The sequence below is a fragment of the Nannospalax galili genome, unplaced genomic scaffold (assembly GCF_000622305.1).
Source record: "Nannospalax galili isolate Female #2095 unplaced genomic scaffold, S.galili_v1.0 scaffold281, whole genome shotgun sequence".
In the NCBI taxonomy this organism is placed as follows: Eukaryota; Metazoa; Chordata; class Mammalia; order Rodentia; family Spalacidae; genus Nannospalax; species Nannospalax galili.
The window spans coordinates 615,539-628,159 of NW_008349068.1; the positions used below are offsets into that span (position 1 = coordinate 615,539).

The window sequence follows — 12,621 nt, forward strand, 5'->3', positions numbered from 1 at the left end:
TATTTATAAAGGACAAAAAGAGAGTACACTGCTAGTCTTCAGGACCAGGTTCTTAAAGAATTCCTCATTTGGGGCTGGAGAGCTTGCTCAGTGGTTAGATCCAGGTTCCATAACCAGAGGCTCATAGCCACCTGTAACTCCAGTTCTAGGGGATCTAATATCCTCTTCTGGTTTACGCCAGCACTGCACATACAAAGTCTACAAATATACACTTAGGCCCACAGACATACACAAAAAATAAATCTTAAAAAAAATACTCCTCATTTAATCTTACACACTTTCTTAAAGACAGGGTCTCGTGTACTTCAAGCTGGCTGTGTACTCCTCAAACTCACTAAGTAACTGAGGATGATTTTAAAACTTCTGATCCTCTTTCCTTCACCTTCCAAGTGCTAGGATTCAAGGGATACAAATTGGATTTTATGGGGTGCTTGGGATGGAGTCCAGGATTTCATGAATGATAGGTAAGTACTGATTGAGATACATTGCTAGTTAATCTTGCACTAATTCTTTAAGACAACTGTTATTTGCTTGTAAATGCAGAAAATTAGGCTAAAAGAAATTAAGTAACTTTTCCCATGACTCACACATAATAAATGGCAGTGTGAAAATCTGAAACCAAGTATGTATGACTTATTTACTGTAATAGCGGTTTTTGAACTAACCACCAAAGAGTTGTTTTTAGTGGCCACCACGAGCATAGATGGACTTGAGAAGGATTAAAACCTCTTATTCTATTTTATTTGAGGCAGGCCTCATTATGTAGCCCTGGATGCCACAAATCTCGCTGTGTAAAACAAGGCTGGCCTAAAAACAAAAAACAAAAATCCCACCTCTTCTTCATTTATTCATTCAATAAATATTTACTGAGCAGCTCCTATATGTCAGGCACTATTCTAAGAACAAAACAGAGACACAAGTCAGATAAAACCCATTTCCTAATTGATCCATGTTCTACTGGCAGGAGGAATGAATGGAAGCCTGCTAGTAAGGATTTCAGGAAAGAATGGGTAGAGAAACTAAAACTGCAAAAAACAAAGAATGAGCCAGGTGTGCTCAATGGAAAGATTATTCTATAGCTGGAGACCTTATCAGAAAGTGCTAAGACCTGATGTCAGGAAGGCAGACGGAACAAAGCACCTATGCTTTTATAAACTTGGTAAATTCTATACTTAGAATAAAGACTTAAATGTAAGCCCTTTATTCTATATATAAGCAGACTTTTAAGTTAATGACATTACTGCTTTTTTTAAGCTTAAAAAATTAAAATTATGCTTATTTAATGTGTGTACACATGTGTGGAAGTCAAAGGACAACTTGTAGTAGTTTTCTCCTTCCACCATGTGGGTCCCAGGGTCGCTTGCTCGTTGAGCACGGTGGCAAGCACCCTTACCCGCTGAGTCATCTTGCCAGTCCCATTAAGGTTTAAAAAAAAATAGTGATCTACCATTGCTTATATACTGTTTTCATTATATCAGTAAAAGTAAATAACTGTGCTCAATTATAGGTCAAAACTTGTATATAGTAAACTCCACTGTATACACTGTAACTATTCATTTAATATAGCTTAGTATGAAGCAATATTATTCCTGCTAAAATTTCCATGAAATAATCAATTCATGCCTATTTCTCCTATTAACCTTCCATCTCAAGAGGCAGTCTGATTTGTTTCTTATTCAATTTCATCTTTGTAGAAGGAGGGATTTGTGATTATCAAGAAGGGTGGGCTTCTTAGGGCTTAAGAATCAGACTAAGTATATTCCAGGTAGGGCAAATTATACAGAGTTAAAGAGAATGTGTATGCATATGTGTTATGTGGGGGCGGGTGGGGGGGCAGAATGTCATAAGACTAACTCAAAAGAAGGGAGAAAAGGATTTACAAATGAAGGCCTAAGGCAAGATCTTGTTATATAGGCCCTGGAAGGCCAAGCCTACATTTGTCCTTATCCCTTAAAAGCAATTAGATTCTTAAACAGGGTAGTGAATGGGGAAGGGACAGAATTAAATTTTATTCAGAGGACAGGGTAATTAAAGATAATTAGAAGGCTATTCTAGATATTAGACAATTACATATAAAGAAATTGAAGGTCTAGGAGAAAATACAACTTGTACAAGTCACACACAAAATTGTGAGAAAAATTCATGATATATAGGGTGCCTTACTTATTAGAGTTCTTTTGTCCCTTTAATTTTTTTTTTTAATGCTTTTTAGGGGGCTAGAGAGATGGTTAAGCAGTTAAGAGCACTCATTGATCTTCAGAGTACCTGAGTTCAATTCCCAGAACCCACATTAGGCAGCTCCAGGGTATGTGAAGCCCTCTTCTGGCCTCCATATGTACCCCAATGTATGCGCAAACACACTCATACAGAAGCACACACATACACATAAATAAAAAAAGAAAAAAATGCTTTTTTACAAAATCATGCATTCTATACTTAAAATCACATTAAAAGTCTCAGAAAACAGCAGAATGGGATTGTCCATATTCTCTTGGGTCCAGTGCAATCAGTGAGCCAAAATTTCAACAGAAGTTTCTATTTCATGCAATGTTTGTGGTACATTTTCTATGTGCCAGAAACCACAGGTACTGACAGACATAATGGCCTTCATCCTCAAGTTAACCTCACAGGGGGACAGATAAGGAAACCAAAAACAATTAAACACTGTGATAAGTGCTATACATATGATCATGTATGTTAAATAAGCATATTGAGAAGGCAAGAGGAAAGGGATGATATGATAATGTGCAAAGGGAAAAAGGATAAGGATGTTTTACACTGAGAAATCAGTATACGCAAGGGTATAAAGGTGTGACAGTATACTATTCAGTATATGCAAGGGTATAAAGGTATGGAATATACTATTCCAAAGTGTCTGAAGTTTATTCTGTAGGACATTTTTCAAAATGTGGTCTACTGATAGTATACATCAGAAGTACCTCGAGTGTACATCTCTAAAAGTTAGTTTTTTAAATGGGCCATGTATGATCTACTAATTACTAATGTCAAGGAGGTGGGACATTTTAAGTAAGTTCCACTGGGTATTATGTTTGCCAACTAAACTATAAACAACTGTGTTATGTTACAATTACTGGGAAGACTTATAAGACAATAAATGATGCAGTTTTGTGTAACTACAATTAGGTTAAAAGTACAAACTAGAATGAGTGATATTCTAGCAAAATACAGAGAAATTAGGCAGCATTAGGATCTCAAAATTAGCACGCTCAATTCCTTCTCTTCTATTACTACAATTGCTTCTAATCACTCATTTGGAAATTTTAGTTATTTCCAGTTACGTTTCAGTAGCTTTCTCACAAAAAATGGGTTTTTGAAACTCTTCTTCATCTAGTAAGCAATTCTAAAGAACACTGCAGAACCGAGTACGTGAAAAGCTCCATGTTCAAGGAGTACCCCTAACTATGCAAGATACAACTGTTGCAAAATAAAATCGAGGAGGGAAACTAAAGTTAGACACACACACACAAACACACACACACACACACACACACACACAAATACAGATACAGTGTGTGCTATTATATAGGAAGGTACAAAAAGAGGAAGAGGATCCCTTACAAGTAGGATGAAGTAAGAGTAAAGAAGGAAAAAGGATACAATACAATGTGAAATGGATGGAGAATCTACAGGCCAATAAGGCTGTTTATTCATCAGAACAGGGCAGTATCTGGTCTGTTTACTGGTTTCTCTCTTAAACTATGACTGTTGTTTTAATATAGGACCTCTAGTTTTGCTGTGAACTAAATGCTAAAATTTGTAAAGTGCCTAAATGGAAACTGAGAATTCAATAGTTTTAGAAATTGTAAGACTTGATTTCTCCCAAATTTTAAGTATTCTAGCCCTTCCTTAGAATGATTTTTAAAAATTATTTGTTCTCTGCATACATCAAGTCTTCCAGGGAACCAATTCCTCTGTGTGTCTGTTCTCTCTCTCTCTCTCTCTCTCTCTCTCTCTCTCTCTCATCAATCATCTGTTGTGTGTGTATATTTGTGGGCATACGTGGAGGTCAGAGGACAGCTTGCAGAAGTTAGTTCTCTCCTTCACTATGTGGGTCCTGGGGATTTAACTCACGTCAGCAGGCTTGGCAGCAAGTGCTTTAACCCACTGAGCTATTACCAACCACTAAATATTTTATAGTCTTTTATTTTATAGGTTTTATTCTGAATTTATAAAGCAGATAAGTTTTATAAAAGAAGTCCCCCCCAAACATACTTTATAACTTCTATTCTTAATTTAAAAAGACGATAAGTTTTATAAAAGAAAACATTGGGGCTAGAGAGGTGCCTCATCCAGAGGGCCCGAGTTCAGTTCCCAGCACCTACATGGTGGCTCACAACCACTTGTATGCATGTGCTGCACATATATACACTCAGGCATACATATACACATAAAATAAATAAATTAAAAAATAAAAGACATAAAAATTTACTTCAGCACTTCAATAATACTTCATCTACAAATGGCAGTATGATATAGACTAGGAAAGAAACACACACACACACACACACACACACACACACACACACAAAATTCCATGTCTCTGGACACTGGAAATATCAATACTTATTGGGAATTGTTGTAAACAGAGATACCCTAATTAACAATTTCTGTAGGAACAAAGCTCTTTCTGAAGGCCTATGCATGAAAGAAATTCAAAGCAATCTATGGTTCCCCATGTGTTGAAAGGGAATAAGAAGCAGTGTACTTGGTTACTCAACGTTTCATAGGAGCAAGCCAGAGTTAACTGGCCACCAGGGAACATGGGTGGATAGTCTGGTCCTCCAGGAGTGAGCTGACACTCAAAACTGAGTTTTGTCAAGTTTCCACATGGAACCAAACCTCCCCTCACCCCACAAAACAGCTGTACTGTTTTTGGACCAGTCATGGGGAAATCTTCTTTAGGGGAAAGATGTACTGTGCTAGAGATGACATATTCTTATATCTGTTCTATTTATGCCTCTGTTTTTGACAATCTAGGATATAACACAATATCTTCATTATCATTGATATATGAACCTGTGAAGTCATTAAAGATCACATAAGGAAGCATAAAAACAAAGTACAACTATCTTAATAGCTGTCATAGAGGTTGTAATGCCTAAGAGTTATAAATCAAATCAAAGGCAACTGAGCAAATTCAGCATAATTTATCAAGCACTTTTATACACTCCTTAGAAAATTAATTTTATAAAACAATGAGCTATATTTTAATTTTTTATTATTTATCAGGGTAGGGACTTGCATGACTTGCTCTTTTACCAGCTGAGCCTGATCAATGGCCCTAACGAACCATTTTCTAATAAGAATAGACACATTCCTTTGTTTAGATTGGATTTTCATAAGAGTGAATACTCCTAATCTCTTAAATCTCAAACAGGAACTCCTTAGCTAAGGTGGAAAACTGAATTGTTGGTTCAATTTTCTACAAAGAAACTCCCAACATTCTTATAAATAAAAACTCCAATGACCTATCCTAAATTACTGATTATACAGTATGCCATAGAAGCCATTATCTGGAACCACAGAGCAGCCATGAAAACTGGAAAAATGAAACAAAACACCCGCCCAAAAAAAAACCCAAGTGCTTGTCCAGTTTGTTAAGTTAAATAGTCTTGAAATTAAATTCAAGAACTGTGCAGGATAGATTTCCACTATTTTAAACCACCCACTGTATGGTAGTTACAGCAGTAGCTAGGAAACATTCACTATACCTATACACAAATACATATATCCATATATGTACACATAAACATGGCTATACACAAGTGTTAAATCTGTGGCTTCTATGACTCCTCCTTCTTGAGAAGTTTATTGTATTCATTCTGTTCTACAACCTGAAAGGTTCCTGTTACACTACACGGTAGTTATTTCTGATGCTATGCATGCAAACTCCAGTCTCTCCAGTTGGAGGGGCTGCAACCTCATACTTTAGAGTAGGGGAAATTATCTTGAAACTCCTGAAAATTCCATTAGAGGCAGGAAGTATTTTTTCTGTATTTTTGACATATTCCTCCTCCAGAAAGTCAAATGCATTAGCAAATATTTTGATCCTAAGAGCAATTCATGGTTTGGGGGAAAGAATGGCTACTAGCTGCAGCATAGAGTTTGGAAACCATTTGTATTACATTTTGAGTTTGCAGTATAAAATCAAAGTTTCAGACAGGTTAAGGGAGGGACAGAAATAAAGAGAGATTTGTACATGTATTTATAGGTATGACTACCCTAAGAGTTAACAACGGTGACACTCCAGGAAACATTCCAATATAATTAGTCCGGGGGTTTCTAAATACATGGTCTACACAAAAATGATTCCAGGGCTGGTGCAAGGGGAATTTAAACAAAAAAACAACACAATGGAAACCCTAACAGGGGGGTCCAATCTTTTGACATTGTGACACCATGTTGTCATCTACAAAGTTCATACTGGAGAACTGTGTAAATGAGTCTGCCCTCTCCAAAAATAAAACTGCAAATAAATCCAATATTTTAAGTAAGTTTATGATTCTGTACCGAGTGCATTCATAGCCATTCTAGGCTACATGCAGGCCATGGAGTGGACACACCAGTCTGCAAAAACATCTTACTGGTCTAGGAAGTGCTGAATTAATGACAGGTACATGTTAAATAGAGATAGGAGCCAACTTAAAGGAGGGCTCAGGAGTCTAATCTGGGACAATTTAAGCATTAAAGTAGATTATGGGAGAAACAAACTCAGTGAATAAAATTCACCAACCCATACTGACATAAATTAAAAGCCAACTAATCACAGAATACCAACTAATTGATATAAATAAAATCACAAAAAAATCACTTTTACAACCATTATAATAACTAAGCACTGAGTTTTGTTTCTTAAAAAATATTTTTTATATTATTCTTATTTTATGTGTATGTATATATTGTCTGCATATATGTAAGTGCACCCATGTTATGCAATGACTACGGAGGTCAGAAGAGGGTGTCAGATCCCATGGAACTGGAGTTATGGACAGTTGTTAGCTGCCATGTGGATGCTGGGAATCGAACCCCAGTCCTCTGCAAGAGCAGTCTGTGCTCTTAACCTCTGAACCATCTCTCCCTACACTGAGTTTTTAAAATAACAGAAAACTAAGTTATTCTTTTTAAAATCAAGGAGGGAACTATCAACGCATAATAAAAGTACAGTGTGAAAATGTGATGAGACTATGTATTCTCAAAACATTCTCCACAAATTACTGGGAAGACAATGTCTTAGTCAAGTGGTCACATCATCACCAATAGTGAGGCAAGCAACCTCATTTGAGTCAGGTCATTGTTCTGTAGAAGTCCTGCTCAGAATTATTTGAGTTGCTGAGACATTTTTAAAACTAATTGGTTTATAACTTTAAAAAAATTGTAAAGGCTGAGGAAATGTTCCATATTAAAGGGAACTTAAATAGACATGACAACTAAAGGCAGTGTTTGATTTTAGATAGGATCCTAGAACCAGAGAAAACATACAAAGTTAAGTATAAAGGATAGTATTGAGAAGAATGATAAAATGTGACTATGGGTTGTGAGTTAAATCATAGTACTATATCAGTGTTAAATACATCCTCTGGTCTTGATAATAGTGCTTACACAGAAAACATTACACCAAAGAATTTTGCCACACAAGGAATGGGGGGAATTCATGAAGTTAAAAAGCTTCTGTGCAACAAAGGAAACAGTTAATGGAGTGAAGAAACAGCCTTCAGAATGGAAGGAAATCCTTGTTACTATATATCTGATAGAAGATGAATATCTAGAATATACAAATAACTAAAAAAACTAAACATGAAACCAAACAGCCCAATCAATAAATGGGCTAAATGAAATAAAAAGATGGTTCTCAAAAATGAAATACAAATGGTCAATAAACATATGAACAAAATGCTTAACTTTACTAGACATCTGAGAAATGCAAATTAAAACTACATTGAGATTCTATCTCACCCCAGTCAGAATGGTAATTATTAAAAACAACAGGGGTTGGAGAGATGGCTCAATGGTTAAGAGCATTAGCTGCTCTTGCAGATGACCTGGGTTCAGTTCCCAGCACCTACATGGCATCTGTTTCTAGGGGATCTGATGCCCGCTTTTGGCCTCAATGGGCATTGCACACATGGGTACACTTACATACCTGCAGGCAATACACTCACACACATAAATAAAAATAGATTAAAACAGCAACAGCAACTGCTGGTGAGGATATGGACAAAGAGGAATTCTTAAATAGTGTTGACAGGAACATACACTAGTGCAATTGCCACTATGGCAATCAGTATTGTCCTAGTTTGTTTCTTCATTGCTGTGACAAAATACTCTGACCAATACCAACTTGGGGAGGAAAGGGTTTATTTGTCTTACATCTCCCAGGTCGCAGTTCATCAGGGAGCCCAAGGTAGGAACTCAGGGCAGGAACCTGGAGGCAGGAGCTGCAGCACAGGCCATGGAAGAACACTACTTACTGGTTTGCTCCCTTGGCCCCTGCTCAGCCTGCTTTCTTATGCAACACAAGCCCACCTGGGAACTTGGAGGCAGGTGCTAGAGCACAAGATATGAAGGAATGCTGCTTACTGGCTGGCTCCCTTGGCCCCTGCTCAGCCTGCTTTCTTATGCAACACAAGCCCACCTGCCCAGGGGTGGTACCACCCACAGTGGGCTGGACCCTCCCACATCACTCATCAAGAAGATGCCTCCCAGACATGGCCACAGGCCAGTCCAATAGAGGCAATTCCCTGATTGAGGCTCCCTCAACCCAGGTGTGTCAAGTTGACACTAAAGCTATCCAGCACAAGTATGGAGGCTTCTCAAAAAAATAAAAATAGATCTACCATATGACCCAGTTAGCGATACCACGCCTAGGTATTTACCCAAAGGACTTCAAACCAGTATATCACAGAGGAACTTGCACATCAATGTTTACTGCAGCACTATTTGGAATAATTAAGTTATGGAACCAAGTTAGATGTCTAACAAAGGCATGATTAAGAAAATATGATCTATAGACATAATGAAGTTGTTTTTTTTTTTTCCAGACATAAAAGAACAGGAAAATGGATGCAACTGGAGATAATCATATTCAGCAATTAAGCTGGTCTCAGAAAGATAAATTTCACTCATATGTGAGTCCAGATTACAAATAGACACACAAACTCATGTAGGACATGAAAGTAGAAGCTAAACTATCTAGCGCAACAAAGGGGATTAGTAGGGGAGAAAAGGGTAAAAAACAGGAACAGGAGGGAGGGCCCAGAGGCAATATGCTCACCAAACAAAATATACTATGAGAATGTCCTTATGTAACACAGTGTTGTGTACAAGAAACAGACACAATGAAATGTCTAAAAAAATTTTGTCAATTAGATATTTTTTCTCCTATTTTGTCATAATAGGGTACAATGTCTATAATGTTTTCTTCATTAGACTGAAGAAAACAATGTGTGTGCATGTATGGGGGGAGCATGCTGGAGGGTAGATAGGGAATAAGAAATGATAACTAAGCAAAATGAAGTAACAGGTGAATCTGGGTAAAGGAACATGGGAATTATTGGTGATGTTACCACTTTTCTGTAAGTTTGAAGTTATATTAAAATAAGCTAAGGAACAGAAAACAGATGGGGGACAGGAAATAAAAAAGAAAAAGCAGTTCTTGTTCCCAAGAAGTCATGATTTAGTTAGGAAACAGAGTCAATGAACAAACTGCTCAAAATTTAGAAATAAAAGCCAGGCGTGGTGGTAATATGTCTTTAACCCTAGCAGAGGCAGGAGGGTCTCTGAGATCCAGGCCAGCCTGGTCTACATAGCGAGTTCCAGGCCAGCTGGGGCTATAGGGAGACTCTGTCTCAAAACAAGCAAACTTTAAAGAACAAAACATGGTCTACTAAACATTTTTGTCAAAATAAATATAGAACTTAGTCTAAGGATATCAAAATATTGTATTTTTCTTTAATATGTGGTTTTAAAATTATATACATACATACATACATACATACTACCTTTCCCAAAATATTTTTCTAGTTTATTCAATTAACTAAGAATTTAATCTATTGGAAAAAATAATTGCTCCTCAGATAATTCAAGACAAGACTCATTTATGAACTTTATGTAAAATAAACTGTAATAGTCAGGCATGATGGCTCAGGCCTACAATCTCAACACTCAGGAGGAAGCTGAGGCAAAAGGATTGCCATGAGTTTGAGGCTAGCCTGGACCTGGACTACAGAATCAAACCCTGTCTTAATTCCACTTCCATCTTAAGGAAAAAAAGAAAATCAAAAAAACCCAAACCCAAATAACATAATAAAAGTCAGTTAATATCAGGATCAGGAAGAAATAAGAATTTAGCTCCAAATAAAGGCTACTAATTAGTCAAACAGACTAAAAGCAGATTTTATTCATTAACATATGTCCCTGACCCCTTACCAACAAGTTGGTCAAATATCTATCTCCCCATCTGACAAAGTTTTCGGATGTCTGTTTCATTGATTTCATAAATGTAAGATTTCTAGGGAAGATATTTTATTTTAACTCCTTCTAGGGAAGATATTTATATTTTAACTCCTTACTTAGGGAAGATAAATGTAATACTGCCTTCCCATGCAATCAATCAATCCATCAAAATAAAAGTCACAGTGCTAAACTATAATTATCACAGAGCAATTAATCAGTATCAGTGCTAGAAAACTTCTGATTCCAGTATCTCTTTTCACTTCTATAACTATCATACATCTTGGTTCAGTTCTACACTATATTGTCCTCAGCTTATTCTAGCATTTTCCTAACTGTCCTCTTGTCTTTAATTCATCCCCATCAGACTAACCTTCCTTAAAGACTTTATTCATAGCATGCATGATTCTGCTTACACAATACAAACTTTCAAATGATTTCAATCCCTTCTGGCATGGCTTCGATCTTAGTTTCAAATTTATTCTCCAAAACTAAGCAATACTTTTCCAGTTGGTCTCTGTTCATATTTCCAACAAGACTGCAACATCTCAACCATCAAGAATAGCAGAATACATTTCTTTATCTCCCCCAAGTCCCATTAAAATAATAAAATTACACAACTTACAAGATATTAAGACACCAAAAGCAAAGGCAGGAGCAAACCAGAGATTTTGGCAGATTTTGGCAAATTTCAGGAGAACAGAAACAGGTAGAAGTAGATAAATACAGTCAAAAGAAACCATGTTTCACAGTAAACTTTGTTCTGCTTTGAGATGGAGTCTTAAGTAGCCCAGGTTGGCTTTGAACTTGCTATGTGGCAAAGTTGGCTTTGAATTCCTCCCAAGTGCTGAGATTAAAAGTATGTCCCACCTTGCCTAGATCCACAGCAAGCATTTTTATTCAGCATGTATTCGTTAAATATACATTAAGCATATTACTATGTATCAAACATCCAATTTTCTAGGGGCTCGGAATATAGTTTGAATATAACGAAAAATCTGTTAACATTGAACTTACATTCCAGTCAAGGAAGATAAATATTGAACATAACAAAATCAGCAGACAACTCTGGTGTAATTAAATTGGGATTATGAGGGGGCTGGAGACATGGCTCAGTGGTTAAGAGAACTGGCTGCTTTTGTAGAGGACCCAAGTTCAGTTCCCAATACCACAATAGCTAACAACCGTCTGGAACTCCAGTTCCAGAGGACTCGACACTGTCTTCTTATCTCTGTGGTCAGTGCATGACACAGATGCACTTACATACATGCAGGCAAAACACTCATACACATAAAATAAAAATAATAAAACTTAAAATGTTCTTTAAAAATCGGGATCTCGACAGTGAAGGGCCAGCTGCTTTTGATTAGGTGAACAATGAAGCCTCTAGTACAGATATTTAACCTTAGATGTGAATGACAGAAAAAAGATATGCAAAGGCCAGAAAAAATAAAAAGAATTAGTCTGATAGGGAAGAGAGTTGGTGGAAGAGGAAAAGGGATCTAGATCATGCAAGGATTTACAAACCAAGAAAGAGTTTGGACTTTATACTCTAAAGAAGCCCTAATAGGAACTCATTTCTCACGAAAGGACACAGCAAAGTAGGTACAATTATTAAGAGTGAATACAGTAGGCAAAGGGATAAATAGATGTTAGTAAAGGATGCTCTGCTTCTGGGGCTAATTGAACTAGAATAAACAACTTTTCAAGTCAGGGTTGAAATCTCAAATGACTGCATAAGTCAGGCCACCAATATAAACACCTGCAAGATGCATGTAACGGGGAGTAGTGGGGCCCAAGAACTGTGAGGTCATATTTTAGTTTACAATTTTTTTGAAATTTATTTTGGAATTTGATAGTGGAGAAACCTGTATGACTTTGTGAATATAATTAAGTCTCACTGAACTTTCAGTACAAGTTAAAAGGTTAGATGCTATATATTACATTTGTTTTTTTAAAAACAAAAATGTATTTAAATGCTATGCTAGATGAACAAGAGTTAGGAGTCTGCTTTCTCTGCCAACAACATGAACTTTGTACCTGCCTAAAGGTCTTTACAGCTAATCAGCCTTGTACTATAAAGTAGTTAGCTATACACTTGCCTTACTACCCTGTACACCCAACAGCTGCAACTTATGGAGAAACCATAAT

General features: G+C 36.7%; 1 protein-coding gene across 6 annotated transcripts in view; it reads right to left on the reverse strand.

Moving 5' to 3' along the window:
* Raph1 (Ras association (RalGDS/AF-6) and pleckstrin homology domains 1) overlaps positions 1–12,621 on the reverse strand; it is a 93,340-nt gene that overhangs the window by 60,762 nt on the left and 19,957 nt on the right. The gene's annotated exons all lie outside the window — the stretch shown is intronic.